The 17,531-nt window shown below is 38.1% G+C and overlaps 1 long non-coding RNA gene across 1 annotated transcript in view; it reads left to right on the forward strand.

The window, feature by feature from the left end:
* The window catches only part of LOC136794869 (uncharacterized), a 50,634-nt gene extending 33,898 nt beyond the window's left edge, over positions 1-16,736 (forward strand). Inside the window, exon 3 of the long non-coding RNA XR_010842281.1 lies at positions 16,617-16,736. This is a non-coding gene — a long non-coding RNA (uncharacterized lncRNA). The remainder of the gene's footprint in view (positions 1-16,616) is intronic.
* The last annotated feature ends 795 nt before the right edge of the window (positions 16,737-17,531 follow it).

Here is a 17,531-nt window from a genome sequence, read left to right on the forward strand (position 1 = left end):
CATATTCTTTTTATTTAATTCAGTCAAGATTACTTTTTCATGATATTAGGGTGATAGAGGCTCCACAGATAATACTCTCATAAAATTTCTCTACCAAATATATACACTCAAATGAGATATAAAAAGAATCAGTGAATTATTCTGTCGAAAGCAACTTTTTTATAATAAAAATCTGCAGAAAAGGATAAATTAACTCTATGCATTATTATGTAATTATTTCACCTCCCTTGAACTGAGAATTTCAAGGACTCTGAGAGCTGGATGAAAAGCTATTTAGTTTCACTGAAGGTTTTATAAGTCTCCCCTTTAAATCAAGCATGGATTTCATGTTCAAGATGGTTATTACTTAGTGACTCACAACAAGAGGTTCTGAGCCACTAACAGAAGTGGTATACTAAACACTAGTTACATACCAGGCTTCCCATGTCAGAACCTACAAATGCTCCCCAATCCTGCCTTTCCACAAGCCTGACTATTCTAGAAAGTGTCATAGAAGTGCATATATAAATTTATCTTTCCTGGTACAACACCTAAGAAAACCAATAACTTGTTTATTATTTCAAATCATCTCAACAGTTAAATGATAGAGCTGGGTGAGGCACAGCCAAACATCTGTATCTACTTTCGGTGTGTAAAATGCCTGTGCAATTTGTGGCTCATGCAGTAGATGGCAGTGTTTTAAAACTTCCTTCATTTGCAAATCAGGATGATTGGATGATTACCTTTAATCAGGCTATTTATATTATATGTAGATGAGGCTCTGCAAAAAAGTCATGCTTTGATTCTCACATTTATTTCCTGGGCAAATGCTAAAAGGCAATGAAACTTGAATTAACAAACATTTTTGTGTACTTTAGAGGTGTCAGGTGTTACTTGAGGAGTGCATGGAATTCCCTGTGCCTCAGGAACAGGAAAAGTCAGGTTTAAATTATGTTAATAACGGTCATCAGCAGAGACTAATCGAGCCCAGATAACATTAAATATGTTTTTAAAAGAACCTAATACTGAAATAAGAGTTTATACCTTAAATATTGGGCATTCAATAACACCAGGAGAGAAATTATTCTCTCCATTGAAAAATATTTCTGACACTCAGATTTGCATTGGAAATCTTTAGAAAATGCTTTTGGCTGAGTATTATTGTGCAGTATCAGTAATATGTCTGTTATTTATTTTCATTGACTATTATAGACTTGTATGTCCCTGGCTTAAAACTTCTCCTAGAAGCAGTTATTTAAGCTTTGCTTTATTTTTTTAAAATCACTCTGTTTACCATCTAGCTACAATGGAAATAAAATTGTCTCCATTTTCCCCCAAAATAGGTGGAGGTTCCTATAGTTGAAGGAAAATAGTTTCTGAAAGGCTAGTAATAAACCAAAATATCTCCTGATAAATGAAGCATTTTGTGGAATCCACTCTTCTCCAACTTCATATTTTATTGTCCTCCAACACTTCCTGAATGCAGAATATTCAACATTTCAACAGCCAATTATGGGGAGTGATTCTGGAAACTCTCCTTCATATACATCCAGTATGTGTTTTTCCCATTTTAGATCAAGCCCTGTGTCATGCTCTTGGCTTCCTCCTGCTTTCTGAGGAGTTTTGTTCCATTAATTATCTATTTTATCTTCTGTATCCTCAACCTTTCCTTTTTCACTGGCTTCCTCCCCTAAACCTAGAAACATGCTCTACCTTGTCCATCCTAAAAAAAATTAAAAAAGTCTTTCCCTTGATCCAGAACCTCATTTTGGTTATTGCCTGTATTAGTCAGCTCAGGATGCCGTAACAAAATACCATAGACTGGGTGGCTTAAGCAACAGAAATATATTTTCTCACAATTCTGCAGACTGGAAGTCAAAGATCAGGGTGCCAGCAGGGTTAGGTTCTGGTGAGAGCCCTCTTTCTGGTGGCTTGCAATGGCTGCCTTCTCTCTGTGTCCTCACATGGCAGAAAGAGATACCTCTTCTTATAAGGCCACTAATCCCATGATGAGGGCTCTGCTCTCATGGTCTCGTCTAACCCTAATTACCTCCCAAAGACCTTATCTCCAAATACCATCGCATTGGGGTTTGGTCTTCAACATATGAATTGGGCATGGGGGGACATGAACATTCAGTCCATACCATTGCCCCATTGTCCTTCCTTTGCGACTTTTCAAATAGCATTTTGGAAAGAACAACTTTGGCTATCTGCTGCTCTTCCTCATCTCTCATTTTCCCACAACTCTCCACAATTTGGCTTCTGTCCTCATAATGTGACTGAAATCACCTAGATCACCAATGACCTGTCTATTAAATCCAAAGATTCCTGTTCAGTTCTTATCTTACTTGATCTCTCTTGAGTTGTTCAATGCTGATGATCATTTTATCTCTTCTTGGCTTCTTCCTCTGGTTTCTATGAAATGATGCTGTTTTCTGTCTCCTAACACTCGAGTTTCTTCTACTCAGTTTCCTGTGGATTGTCTTCCTCAGGGACCCCCAATGTCAGGGTTCCATCCTTGGTGTGCTCCCCTTCATAATCTATATCTCTCCTTCTACTTACTCCCATGTCTTAAATATTGCCTCTGTGGACCTCTCTGCCATGATGCAAAGGGAGTTCCTTGCCTTGCCAGGCAACATGTATCATTGACCTAGTTAATTAAATAAGTATTTTCTCAGGAATTGAAATCTGCCTCATTACCGATTCTGGGGGTTTTTGTTGTTTTTGTAGTTCTTGTTGCAGCAGCAATATAAAACAAATGTGTCCTCTCACTTGTCCAGGAAAACTCTTAAAATATACTTCAAAAGCTTTATGATGGACTTTCTTAGTTTTCTCTTCTCAACACTAAGTAGTATATTACCTTCCATTGTTCCTCAATAGGTATGGTTTCCAGTCTGCTCCAGTCACCCCTGGATACTACACTGTTTGTCAATATCTTTCCTAAAATGTGCCACTAAAAAAAATCAAATATAATACTCCATAAGTTAAGGAACTGATAGTCTCATGATCTGGACACTATTCTTCTTAAGATAGGATGATGTTCTATGAGAAGTTTTTATGAAAAACAACCTGTCTCCAAACCACACTTCCAAAGCAAACTGTTTTTTTTAATGAAAAATACATGAATCATCATTTATTTCCATTAAATTTCACTCTACAGATTTTTAATCCAATATTCTAGCTACTAGAAATAATAAATTGTAATATGGAATCTATTGTGTAGTTTCTTTCTGTTCAATAAATCATCATTCCTAATTTTACATTCTGAAATTTGGATAATCTTGCTTTCTGGGAATTTATCCAAGTCACTGAGATTGTTGAACAGGATGAAGTCAAGGAAGAGCTTCTAACATGTTATTGAAGATGCTGCCTCACTGGTAGCGCTGTGTGCTTTACTCAGGATTTGCTCTGGAAGAGGGCTGACCCACACGCTGTCATTCATAAGCACCAGCTGTGTTTGTGCAAGCTGCCATAACTCACCAACCATGCTGTCATGTCAACAACTCATCCATGAAGCTGTGGTGGAAATCTTCATCAAATGTGTATTGAAACTTGAGATATGGTAAATGTCTATGTTTCTGTGTTCCACCAAACCATCTTATGCAAAAAGGAAAAGATTAGTTTAATATTACTGTCTCACTGAACTCATTTTTATAGCCAGTGATCACTACACTTTCCATTAAATATTCTTTTATCATATATCCAAAACTTTTCACTTGTTCTTGATTTTTATTTCAATTTTCAAACAAATTTTAATTTTCCTTTCCATTTCCTTTCCCATTTGTATACTTGTCTTGCATAGTCAGGACAGGTCACTGGCCAGAGAGAATTCCTCTGTGAGAAATTGCTTCATTGTTCTGGGTATTTTGCTAACACATTCCGCATCATTGTTCATTACAGTGACGGGAAACTCTCTATAGCCTAAAAAATATAGATTTCTCCTCTGAAGCAAGTCTTACCATTGTGTCACTGGAGAGTCTCTGAATATATAAAAAACTATGCTTTTCTATCGTCCCTTGCATATGAGAGCCTCCGAAGTATGTTAGTGAGGTTCAAAGTGTGATTTTCATTCAGTATTTTAATCCCAGACACATGAATATAACATATTTCAGGAAACTCTGATTAGCTATATCATGGGTTTATTTCACACTGTGTTACAAACTTTCCAAACACTTTGATTGGAGTATAAATCTTTAGCCTCAAGATTTTTCTACATCCAAAATATTGCCTCAAAATTGATGGTTGAGGAGTCATTCCTCTCAATTGTCACAGCTTTCCAGAAACATCTTACTTAGCCAAGCATATGCATGTGTATAAATGCCATCACCTTTCCGTTTTGCCTCTTCTTGACTTCCCCTGATCTACTTGTCATTAGGGCCTTACCCAGCAGGGCAAAACAACTCTAGCCTTTCTCTCTCAGCCTTCTGAACACCTACTACCAGGCTGCATTTCCCCTGGAGTTTCTCTTTTACTGCCTCTTGCTCATCACTAACAACCTCCCATCCTCACCGCTGCTGGTCCATCTTTTATCTTCCCAAGCCTACATAATCAAACGCTATAAGCAGCATTTGCAGTTAGACTGACCCTCATCTACTCCGAAGTTTAAATCTTCCAGGTGTTTGCCCTTGATTTCCATCTGTGAAATGAGACACTGATTCCTGTGAAAAGAATTTCAGGTCAGCAAGTAGAAGTAGCTTTTGCTTTGGGCGGGGGAGTTATTTTCTTCTGCTTCTGAATCAGATTATGTCTAAGGTTGGCCCCGAAGTCATTTATTTAGGGTGCCTGAGATAAAGGAGAGCTTTGTCAGAATGGGCAGTAAGTCTAGGCCATTCCCTTAAGACAATGATTTCAAGAAAACTACAAAGCAAAAGTTTAGGGAAGAAAACTAAATACATTATCCCCCCCTCCCCAAATCTGGTCATATGTAGCAATTAATTTGACCAGTTGTGTGATTCTTAGATTGACAGTTACCTTAATCTACAGAGAGGTCCAACACAAGGAATCACAAAAGATCTCTAGGGTAGAGTGAAAACTGAAGTTACCATTCAACATCTAGAATATCCCAAAGGGAATCAAACAACACATACTTCTTTTATAATTTGGTGGACTGTGATTAAGTCCCTTAAGAACACAATAACTGCATTGAATTATACATTTGTTTCACAAATCTCAGGAATTATGAGTTATTCAATAGCATAGTGAGCAACACTTGACTACAGTTGATTCTATATGTCTGATGGAAGCACAAGTCCCACGGGAGGTCAATGGTAATTTCTGATAAAATGATTAAGTTATAGCTCTCAGCAAGATTGGCTGAGACAGAAAAATATTGGTCCCTCTGACAGGTAGCCATGTTGAAGATCAAAAGATGACTCTTCCAACCAAAAATTAGGGTTCTACTGTAGCAGTCTACATAACGAGAAACCATTGGTGATTCCCCATACAAGACCAATCTTATTCAGGAAAGAGAAAGGCCAGGAACTATGAAAATAATCTTTCTTTTATAAAAAATTAGTCTACCTCTCAAATTGATTCATCATGAAAAATGCAGTATCTCATCTGGAAAAATCAAATCTGAACTTTCAGCATTTTAAAGAGGTGGTACATCAGTCAGGCTGACATTAGTGGAAGCAGATTAGTTGGTTGCTCAGATGTAAAACTAAAGGAAAGAAGGCCATATAAAGTATTAATATAGATTTTCATAGACACAGTGAGGATGCATGATTATTACATATAATGTACGGGGAAGACTAGTAACTTGAAGTACACTACACTATTATGATATAGGGATAACTAGGAACTTCACATTTTTTGGTTTATTCATTTTTGGAAAAGGAAATAAAACCTAGATTGCTGGAATTTCTGTAGATCTCACAAAAATTTTCTGCTTAGACATTTTGAGCAAATATCTCTAGAAATAGCCTTCCATAGAATGGTAGTGAGGAGCTGCACCCGTAGATATATTTATCTTCATTCATTTACATTGGCATATTTTCAAGGAAATTGCAACTGGAAAAAAGTATGAAATCCATTATATAAATACACAAGTCCAGTTTCAGCGAAACTGGTATTCTGTCAGAAGATAGGAAATTGTCTAGTGATCAAATAGAAATGAATGGATCACTTGTGGACATATCTAATTCCACTTACTTAAAGCAGATGGCCTTCTCGGCTCCCCCACGATCACTCAGTATCTTCTTCCTCCCCAACTAGGGTTAACATCCATAGATTTTAAAAGGTGATGGCCTACTTAAACTGTTTCTGTTGCTATGGTGTTAACGTTTGCACTGTGTTTTTCAGAAGTGGTCCAGGAGTTAGAATGTAGAGGTTCTTTAGATCTAAACCTCATGGGAACTTCAGGATAAGTAACTTGGCATCTCCAACCTAGCATTAAGATCAGATAGTGCTGATCTTACTTAAGAATTTACATTGTCTTCAAACCAAAGCTGTGGCTTATTGGGAAACAGAAGAAGGGACCACAAATTGAGTGGCAATCAGAAGGCTGTTGAAAGTTTTTAGTAAAGGAAGATCATGAGGCAAGGAGCACATATTTTATAAGATTCAAACTCTGCGAATGGCAGTCTTGCCTGGGGTGTTCCTCTGTCCTGTGGGGAAAGAAGAGCTGATCACAAACGGATGTTTTGTGTCCATTTGTGATCACACAAATCACATGGGCTCATGCACTCAGGAAGTAGCAATAGCAGAAACAGTAACATGAATGTACAGATTTGAATACTGGTGTCTGTGCGGTACTTTACGTAAACTTACTAAAGAGGTACATCTCAAGCTGTGTGTGAAGTTTATTCATTTAAGAAAGTGGCATCACAGTAGTATTTTATCTTTCAATAATCTGTGCTCTCCTCCAATTTAGAAACAACCTAATGTTCTCAGTAAAAATCCTGTATTTGCATAGGGAAAAGCCCTATTTGTATTGGGTAAGTGTTCAAATATGGAATATCATGGAGATGATGAGCAGAATAGACAAGGTTGATCCATAATTCCCATAGGCATGGAATCAACATTTTCACCTCTCGAAAGGATAAAAGGAAAAGGAAAAAATATATTTAGCAATGTCCTGGCATTTTCCATTAATTGTAACTTAACCCAGTTGTATATTTAAGAGCAGTTACAGTCCTTCAAGATTTATGTAACACAGCAGTATGATTTATTTACAAAGACCTCCTTTGATGTGCTCTTTGAAACAGTCCAGTAAAGTCATATCTCTTCCATCCAAATAATGTTTGATTTGAATTCCAAATTCAGTCCTGGAAAGGAGTACAGGGAGTCAAGTGCATTTGCTTTGGACAAGAGCCATGTGCAGATCCCAGGCCTCTCAGAACTGATGTCAGCTCCTCTGTTCCCTCTGGGCCCAGCAGGTCTCCTGAGGCTGCCTTCTTTATCAGCATGGTACCCTGCATGGTGTGGACACTGTGGTTTTCCACGGTCCAGCATCCAATCCCTGTCCTGTCATTTGTGTCACAGTTTTGCTCCATAGAATTATATTCTCACCTTCACTGGATATAGGCTTGATGGGTATAATAATCAAGACATACTGCCATCCCCTGGTTAAGGGGTAAGACTGTGACCCAGATTAGGTCATCAGAAGTTTTCTTCTGGGATTCTGAGTCTTTCTTTTTTTTTAAAACATATTTATTGGAGTATAATTCCTTTACAATGGTGTGTTAGTTTCTGCTTTATAACAAAGTGAATCAGCTATACATATACATATATCCCCATATCTCCTCCCTCTTGTGTCCCCCCCCACCCTCCCTATCCCACCTCTCTAGGTGGTCACAAAGCACTGAGCTGATCTCCCTGTGCTATGTGGCTGCTTCCCACTAGCTATTTTACATCTGGTAGTGTATAAATGTACATGCCACTCTCTCATTTCGTCCCAGCTTACCCTTCCCCCTCCCGGGGTCCTCAAGTCCATTCTCTAGTAAGTCTGCATCTTTATTCCTGTCTTGCCCCTATGTTCTTCATAACCATTCTTTTTTATTCCATATATATGTGTTAGCATACGGTATTTGTTTTTCTCTTTCTGACTTACTTCACTCTGTATGACAGACTCTAGGTCCATCCACCTCACTGCAAATAACTCAATTTTGTTTCTTTTTATAGCTGAGTAATATTCCATTGTATATATGTACCACATCTTCTTAATCCATTCATCTGTCGATGGCCACTTAAGTCACCTTCCATGTCCTGGCAATTGTAAATAGTGCTGCAGTGAATACTGTGGTACATGTCTCTTTTTGAATTATGGTTTTCTCAGCGTATATGCCCAGTAGTGGGATTGCTGGGTCATATGGTGCTTCTATTTTTAGCTTTTTAAGGAACCTCCATATTGTTCTCTATAGTGGCTGTATCAATTTACATTCCCACCAACAGTGCAAGAGTGTTCCCTCTTCTCCACACCCTCTCCAGCATTTATTGTTTGTAGATTTTTTGATGATGGCCATTCTGACTGGTGTGAGGTGATATCTCACTGTAGTTTTGATCTGCATTTCTCTGATGATTACGGATGTTGAGTATCTTTTCATGTGCCTCTTGGCCATTTGTATGTCTTCTTTGGAGAAATGTCTATTTAGACTTTGTGACCATTTTTTGATTGGCTTTTTTGTTTTTTTGATATTGAGCTGCATGAGCTGCTTGTAAATTTTGGAGATTAATCCTTTGTTAATTGCTTCATTTGCAAATATTTTCTCCCATTCTGAGGGCTGTCTTTTCATCTTGTTTATGGTTTCCTTTGCTGTGCAAAAGCTTTTAAGTTTCATTAGGTCCCATTTATTTATTTTTGTTTTTATTGCCATTTCTCTAGGAGGTGGGTCAAGAAGGATCTTGCTGTGATTTACATCATAGAGTGTTCTGCCTATGTTTTCCTCTAAGAGTTTTATATTGTCTGGCCTTACATTTAGGTCTTTAATCCATTTTGAGTTTATTTATGTGTGTGTTGTTAGGGAATGTTCTGATTTCATTCTTTTACATGTAGCTGTCCAGTTTTCCCAGCACCACTTATTGAAGAGGCTGTCTTTTCTCCATTGTATATTCTTGCCTCCTTTATCAAAAATAAGGTGATCATATGTGTGTGGATTTATCTCTGGGCTTTCTATCCTGTTCCATTGATCTATATTTCTGTTTTTGTGCCAGTACCAGACTGTCTTGATTACTTTAGCTTTGTAGTATAGTCTGAAGTCGGGGAGCCCGATTCCTCCAGCTCCATTTTTCTTTCTCAAGATTGCTTTGGCTATTTGGGGTCTTTTGTGTTTCCATACAAATTGTGCAGTTTTTTGTTCTAGTTCCATGAAAAATGCCATTGGTAGTTTGATAGATATTGCATTGAATCTGTAGATTGCTTTGGGTAGTATAGTCATTTTCACAATGTTGATTCTTCCAATCCAAGAACATGGTATATCTCTCCATCTGTTTGTATCATCTTTAATTTCTTTCATCAGTGTCTTATAGTTTTCTGCATACAGGTCTTTTGTCTCCTTAGGTAGGTTTATTCCTAGGTATTTTATTCTTTTTGTTGCAATGGTAAATGGGAGTGTTTCCTTAATTTCACTGTAAAATTTTTCATCATTAGTGTATAGGAATGCAAGAGACTTCTGTGCATTAATTTTTTATCCTGCTACTTTTCCAAATTCATTGTTTAGTTCTAGTAGTTTTCTGATAGAGTCTTTAGGATTCTCTACGTATAGTATAATGTCATCTGCAAACAGTGACAGCTTTACTTCTTCTTTTCTGATTTGGCTTCCTTTTATTTCTTTTTCTTCTCTGATTGCTGTGGCTAAAACTTCCAAAACAATGTTGAATAATAGTGGTGAGAGTGCACAACCTTGTCTTGTTCCTGATCTTAGTGGAAATGGTTTCTGTTTTTCACCATCGAGAACGATGTTGGCTGTGGGTTAGTCATATATAGCCTTTATTATGTTGAGATAAGTTCCCTCTGTGCCTACTTTCTGGTGGGTTTGTATCACAAACGGGTGTTAAATTTTGTCAAAAGCTTTTTCTGCACCTATTGAGATGATCATATGGTTTTTATTCTTCAATTCGTTAATATGGTGTATCACATTGATTCATTTGCGTATATTGAAGAATCCTTGCATTCCTGGGATAAACCCCACTTGATCATGGTGTATGCTCCCTTTAATGTGCTGTTGGATTCTGTTTGCTCATATTTTGTTGAGGATTTTTACATCTATGTTCATCAGTGATATTAGCCCGTAGTTTTCTTTCTTTGTGACATCTTTGTCTGGTTTTGGTATCAGGGTAATGGTGGCCTTTGGGATTTTGACTCTTGAACTAAGACTGATACAAGGAACTGGCCCATTCCAGTGATGACACTTTGAAAAGATTATCCATTGGTTCTTGTTACTGAGGTCCCCAGACTGCTCTGGCCCCTGTCCTCACTGCATATTTGCTGACTTGAATTTGCAAGTCACCCCAACAACACTCTTTCTTTTCTTTTTTCTTTCTTTTTTTCTTGCTTGCTTAAATTAGTTTTTTTTTTTTTTTTTTGCCTCTAGCCTCCAAACAGAGACCCCTACTCAATGAGCTATTCCTCTCAGCCTGTAAAATCTTTCTCTTTGGAATACTTGTCCCCAAGGCCAATCTTCTCCATTTACTCCGCTCTCCTCACAATCTCTAATTGACACCTGGTGAGCGTCCCAAGGACTGCAAAGTGGAGATTCTTCAAGAGAATATAGTAAGGAGAGGAAATGAGATGAATAAGAATTTTAGTTAGAAATATTCAGTATTTTAGATGTCAGATTCCTTTTTTTCTAAGATTGGAGGTACTTCCTTACACATCTGAACCACTGATATACCAAAATTGGATCCTACTTCATCAGCAATTCAAATAAAGATGTTCATCATCAACCATCAGAATTCAAATAAGCACCTGGCACCCCTCCACAGAACTCTGCACATCCTACTGTTCTCAGGAATGGTTCCTGCTTATTTCTCTCTAGCAAATTGTGTAAAAGGAGGCTTAGGTGGGAGACTTCCTTCAGGGATTTCCTGGAAACCACCTTGGTGAGAGCCAACTGTACCAACTCCAATTCCATATTATTAACTTTTCTTAACATCAAGACTTCTGATTTAGGGTACAGAGGGCTCTTGGAGTCTCTTTTTCCAGAGACGTTGTTTTCCATTAATTTCTAAGTTCACTTCTTTTTCTTTGTCTTCTTTATCAACATCTTTGACATTCCAATATGTTTTCCAATGATGTTGGAACATAGTAAAACTTCTCTATCATATTGAAAATAAAGAATATATAAGTTCTCATTAAAAATCTTAAAGAAATGTTCTTTAAACTATTGATCAAAATTCATTTGTAGGTTATAAAATCAATTTAGTAGATTGTGTCCAAGATTTTTTAAAAATAAAATTGTATAGAATAGGGCTTCCCTGGTGGCACAGTGGTTGAGAGTCCGCCTGCCGATGCAGGGGTCATGGGTTTGTGCCCCCGTCCGGGAAGATCCCACATGCCACGGAGTGGCTGGGCCCTTGAGCCATGGCTGCTGGGCCTGCGCGTCCGGAGCCTGCGCTCCGCAAGGGAGAGGCCACAACAGTGAGAGGCCCATGTACCAGAAAAAAAAAAAAAAATTGTGTAGAATAAAGCAGAACTGAGCAGAAAATATCACAGTACTTCACTCATAATAATACTTTTTTAAATGAAAGTTTTATTTCCCCAATGCATAATTCATAGTCTGGTCTCTTTGTACTAGGTCAGGCCCCAATTGGGATGTCTGATTGACACTATCTTTTCTCCTCTTCCACTCTTTGAGAAGACTAGCATCTCTGCCACAACCTCCACCTTACCCTGAAGCCTACTGAAGGACGCAATAAGTCACTTACAAGATGATATAACATTATGAGCTTTGTCCTCCAAGCTCAGTAAAAAATTTGCAATATAGGGGATGAGGGGATTTGGGAAATCCTCTTTCAAGACAAAAATCTGGTTAGCAAAGGTATAGTCTTGCTGCCTAATCCTATTTTGCATGTCAGAAGCTGAATCTCACAGTGTTATCATGTTCTTACTCTGCATTCTTTCTTTGAAGTTCCTAATTTCTCAAACATACTCTTTCACCCACATTTGGATATCCAGGCTCAATGGAGTGAAGGTTAAGTACCCAAGAAGGCAAAAGAGAAGAACACATTCATTTAAGAACATTATTGGGTTATACATACAAATGCTTTATGCAATACCAAGCTCATAATAAGTGTTACCATGCATCTCTGAATGACAGTTTTGACTTGATGGCCTCTAAGTTCCATAACACAAGATCTCTAATTCTAAGAACATCTGTACGATTTCCTCTTTGAACTCCCCCACCTATCACCCTCTCCACCTTCGCAAGGGCCAAGTGCCCTTCTGGTGTTTCTATTGAGGTTTCTTTCTTTGGTCAATGTCCCATCTACCGCTCTGAGAAAATTGTTCTAAATAACTTTCCCTCTGTGCATTGATCTCTGCTTCCAAAGGCCCCAGCAGCTAATGGGATAAATTCATCTATGCTAACCTCACTTCAGTTTTCCTGCTTTAGTGATTCCCCTTAGCTATTCTTCACTCTCTTTCCCTAACCCTTACCCAATCCTCAGTCTCCCTAAGTTCATTAGGAAACCTTTCCTCCCACTTCATTGAGGTTCCTCCCTTGTAGCTCAAATCATTGAAATAACCAAGGTCCTTCTTGTTACTTCTGCCCCTCTTTCTCCTAAAGGCTGAGCCCTCTACCTAGACTCAAATTCTCCTGCCACCACTCTCCTCTGTATGCTCATTTTCTTCCTCTCTAGTCATTTCTTTCTCTTTAGACATACTAATAATGACTTTCTAGAAAACTGTCCTCTACCACTACCCTCTCTTTTCTCCACTTCCAAATTTCTTGGCATTCTGCATTTTATATTTTCTTCTCTATCAATTCCTTCTCAATGTGTCTATTTTTTAAAATTTTAAATAAAAATCATATATTTTAAGGTGTACAACATGATTTATTATACATAGACATAGTGAAATTATTACTACAGTCAAGCTAATTAACGTTTCCTCACATAGTTACTGTTTTTTTTAATGAGAACACTTGAAATCTACTCTAATAACAAATTTCCAGTATTCAGTACAGAATTATTAACTATAGTTATCATGCTATGCATTAGAGCTCTAGACTTATTAATCCTACATAACCTCAACTTTGTATCCTTTGGCCAACATCTCTCCACTTCCCTCACTGCCCACTCCTGGTAACCACTGTTGTACTCTTTCCTTCTGTGTATTCCACTGTTGTAGATTCCACATATAAGTGAGATCATTCAGGTTTTTTCTGTCTGTGTTTGGCTTATTTCACTTAGCATCATGTCCTTCAGGTTTATGCATGTTGTAAATGGCAGAATCTCCTTTTTAAAGGCTGAATAATATTCCATCGTATGTATATATGTGTGTGTGTGTGTGTGTGTGTGTGTGTGTATAACACAATTTCTTTATCCATTCTTCTGTCACTAGACGCTTAGGTTGTTTTCATATGTTAGCTATTGTGAATAATGCTGCAATGAAAATGGGAGTGTAGGTATTTCTTTGAGGTATTGATTTCATTCCTTTTGGGCATATACCCAGAAGATGGGTTGTCAGATAATATAGTAGTTCATTTTTTGTTTTTTGAGGGAATTCCATACTATTTTCCATTTAGATTATAACCCACTGAAATATGAACACTGTATACTGTAAGGTCTCATATGACTTTTTAATTGCTGATCTTTTCAGTTCTCATTCTACCTGATCTCTTTATAGCATTTGATGCTGTTGACCACTCTTTCTTGAAACTTCCTTCTTCCCTAACATGTTAATTAACACTTATCCATTCAGTGAATTTATTGAGTACCTACTACGTGCCAGGCACTGTTCCAAAGCTGGGATAGATATCAGTGAAACACAACAATAGCAAAAACCTCTGCCCTCATGGAACTTACTTCTTAGTAGTGGTGGAAATTTTGGCTTCCTGGCTTGTATAAGTCTCCTCCAAGTTCTTTCACAGTTCTTCAGACTTTTTTTCAGCTTCACATTCTCTGTTCCTTCTTCACATGTTTATGCTCTCCCATGGTTCCTCCCATGGACCTCTTCTCTTAGTGCTTTGTCTGCTCTCTCAGTGTGATTTTGCCTCATCTCATAACTTCAGTTTCCACCTACATAACATTAACAATCATGTTAATATCTCTATCCTGAGCATCAGGTCAAATTTCTAACTACATTGGAAATGTCTACTGGTATGTCCTACATGATCCTCAAATTCTAGTATATAAAATAAGATTAATAATCCTTCCTCCCAAAACATTTTCACTCCCTTGAACTGGTTAGTAGCAACACCATCTACATGGACCCATTAATTAAAATTTTCAAGTCAGCTTTAATTTCTTTTCAATCAAAATTTTCCATCAATTTCATTTACTGAGGGTCATTCTCTATCTTTACTTTCACTATCTGGATTTTGGGTCTCAAATCTTGTCAGTTGTCCTGTTGTAACAGCTTTCTAACTGGCCTCCTTGTCACTCTAATGTCCGATTTTCATACTGAAATCAGAGTTCTGTTGAGACAGAAATCTGATCATGACATCATTTGGCTTAAAAATGGCTAATGGCTCCTGACTTCCTATAGGATAAAATCCAAACTCCTCACAGAATACTGAAGGTCTTTCAGAATCTGTATAAACCTTGTCTCCCACCAAGATGCCCCACCCTTCTACTGGAGCCACACCAAATTTCTGGCTCTCACATCAGCCAATTTTGGTGCATGTCACTCTCCTTGACTGAGAAAGAAGAAAATGATCATCACCGAATGTCTACTATGTGCCAGGCATTGTGCTATCTACTTCCTCCTCCTGTACTCCTAGAAATTTGTTATTTTTCCAATTTTGAAAATGAGAAAAATCATGCTTAGAAAATTTGAAAACCTTGCTCAAGTTCATGGAATGTTTAAGAGCTAGAACCAGGATTCAAACTCTAGTCCTTGATTCTAAAGCCCAAGTACTTTTCACAAAATCAGGCTGTGCTCTGGAACTCATCCTTTCTCTGTCCTTCAAAATCCGGTCTAAAATGCTATCTCCTGGGATTTCCCTGGTGGTCTGGTGGTTAGGATTTGGTGCTTTCATTGCCGGCTTCTATCCCTGGTCAGGAAACTGAGATCCCGCAAGCCGCGTGGCGAGACCAAAAAACAAAAGCTACCTCCTCCATGAAAATTTTTCTGATTTCCAGGCAGAATTAGTCATTCCCTCCTCTGAGTTCGGGTGCCAGAGTGTACACTTCTCTGTGGCAGTTCTCGTGACACTGTATTGTAGTTATGTATGCATCTGCCTTCCCCTCAGCCTGTGGGTAAAAGGCCACATCCAGTTCAGCAGGGAGGCCAGCTCGGGAGGCAGAAACAGCAACTTTCCAGAGGAGTTGAATCCCATTTCTGTTATTTATTAACCATGAAACTTTGGCCAATTTAATACACCTCTCAGAATTTCTTCACCTGCCCAATGGTGATCATAATACTGTAGGCAAGGTTTCTGGAACATAGTGGGCTCTCAGTAAATGTTGAAAAAAAATTTTTGTAAGAATATTTGTAGTCCTTTCAAGACAAAAATTGGCATTTCATGGGATCTTCCACAGAACTTTAAAACTGGGGTTTTGGGTATTTGTGGGAGACTGCAGGGAAAGGTGGTTTTGGGGGGGCATAGCATACTGTTTTCCCCTCACATCCCCACCCCTGTATTTTGGTATTCCCCAGTGCTTGCTTTAGTGGGATAGGCCTGACCTCTAGTGGAAACTACTTACTCTTGGATCTGTTTAGCACCTCTTCATGAGAGCCAGAACCCAGCCCTGTGCTAAGCAGGTGTTCAGAACATACCCACTAATTGACTAATTTGTTAATCGAAAACTCTTAGCTTTATAAAGAAAAAATAATGTGTCTTTTATCGTACATTCGTGGAAAACACTCAGTAATAGACTTTGTTTAACAAAATGTCTTTAAAAAATGTATCCCCCAAATCTCTTTCATAAAGCTAATTATTGTGTTTTAATATTTATGGGAATCTTTCTAAGTAGATTGGAAAGGATTTTGCAAACAGATTTATAACCTATATAATGTGTTCAAGTCAATTAAAGTAAAATTCAATTAAAATGCAACCACCTCCAAAGTAGGGTGCAGCAGATGTTTAACAGCTCACAGTGACACCTCACAGCAGTGTAAGTTAAGCAGCAGTTGACGAATGAAAATGAAGAATCCCATTTTCTATTTAAGCTACAGGAGCAACAGAGAGAAGCAGAATGTAATTACCCAAATTAGAAATTTTCTGTGACACTGAGGTCACCAGCTCTGCTATTCACAGAAGGGCCAAGGGATATTTAGTGGTCACAGGCAGCCAAGAACACTGCTTTACGTCTCTGTTGATGGACAGCCCCCTCAGGCACATGGTCTCCAAACACTCCAGCGAGGAAAATTCCTGACAAAGATGGGGAGGTGCTTCAAGACTTCAAAAAGGCAGTCCCTCACTCCTGATTCTCTTACCCTTGGGCTCAAAATAGGGCTTGACCACCAGCTTGTCTACTGAGTGACACAAGCAGAATACAATATTAGTGATGAAGCCATTGTGTATCTTTTTTTCCAGTGCACTAGGGATGTTGCTGCTATTCAACTCTATCCTGAGTCTGGGTGCAGTGGAAATATTCTGACCTCTTCACGCTGTGATTTTCATGTTCCCTGCTGCTGAAGACTAAGGGATACTGAGGTGGGTCAGGATTTCATCTAGATGTAGAGATGTCATTTGAAGACAGTGACTACACAATATCAAAGCAACCTTACAAAGAGTAAAAAATATCAACCATGATACTGAAACATGCCTGGCCGGAGAATTGAATACGTTTTCCTTTCTTCTAGTTGTGGATTTGTTCTGCATCCGCAAGCTAGCTTAATGGTCCTGCACATACCAACCATACGCCTATTATGTTGCATTTAATTTAAACGCTGGATGGAATAAGTTTCCAGATAGAAATGAAAAAGAACAGCCTCTTGACTTCAGTTTATGTGGAACTGAATGATAATTTGACTCAGTTTTGCCTTAACCTGATAGAATTCTAAAATTAGAAACAAGCAGAAACATGTTAATGGATTTGTTGCTGGGTCAAATTTCTATATCAACTAGCCATCGTAATGCTATTATTTAATTCATTCATTTTGGTAATGGCTGCTTGCAAACAACTTACTGATACATATAGAATTCACAATTACTCTGTCCCTACGTGCTGCAGAAAGGACATCTCCACGGTCTGAAGGAGAGGGAGCCAGCAGTTTCTGGTTTACCTCTAAATCACAGTCTATTTAGATGTTGTTATAACAATTTTATCTAATAAGAAATATAACAAACGCTGCTTAGGTATTATCCTATGACCTCACCTCTAGCCTATGGATTGCGAGGATTAAATACTGAGATATTTTCCACACGTGTAAGAAAACTGGAGGTCGTCCAATAGCTTTATATGCACCTGATTTTCTGAGGATTAAGCAGATGCAAATCAACGTGTTT

Source organism: Kogia breviceps, chromosome 9, assembly GCF_026419965.1.
Source record: "Kogia breviceps isolate mKogBre1 chromosome 9, mKogBre1 haplotype 1, whole genome shotgun sequence".
NCBI lineage: Eukaryota > Metazoa > Chordata > Mammalia > Artiodactyla > Physeteridae > Kogia > Kogia breviceps.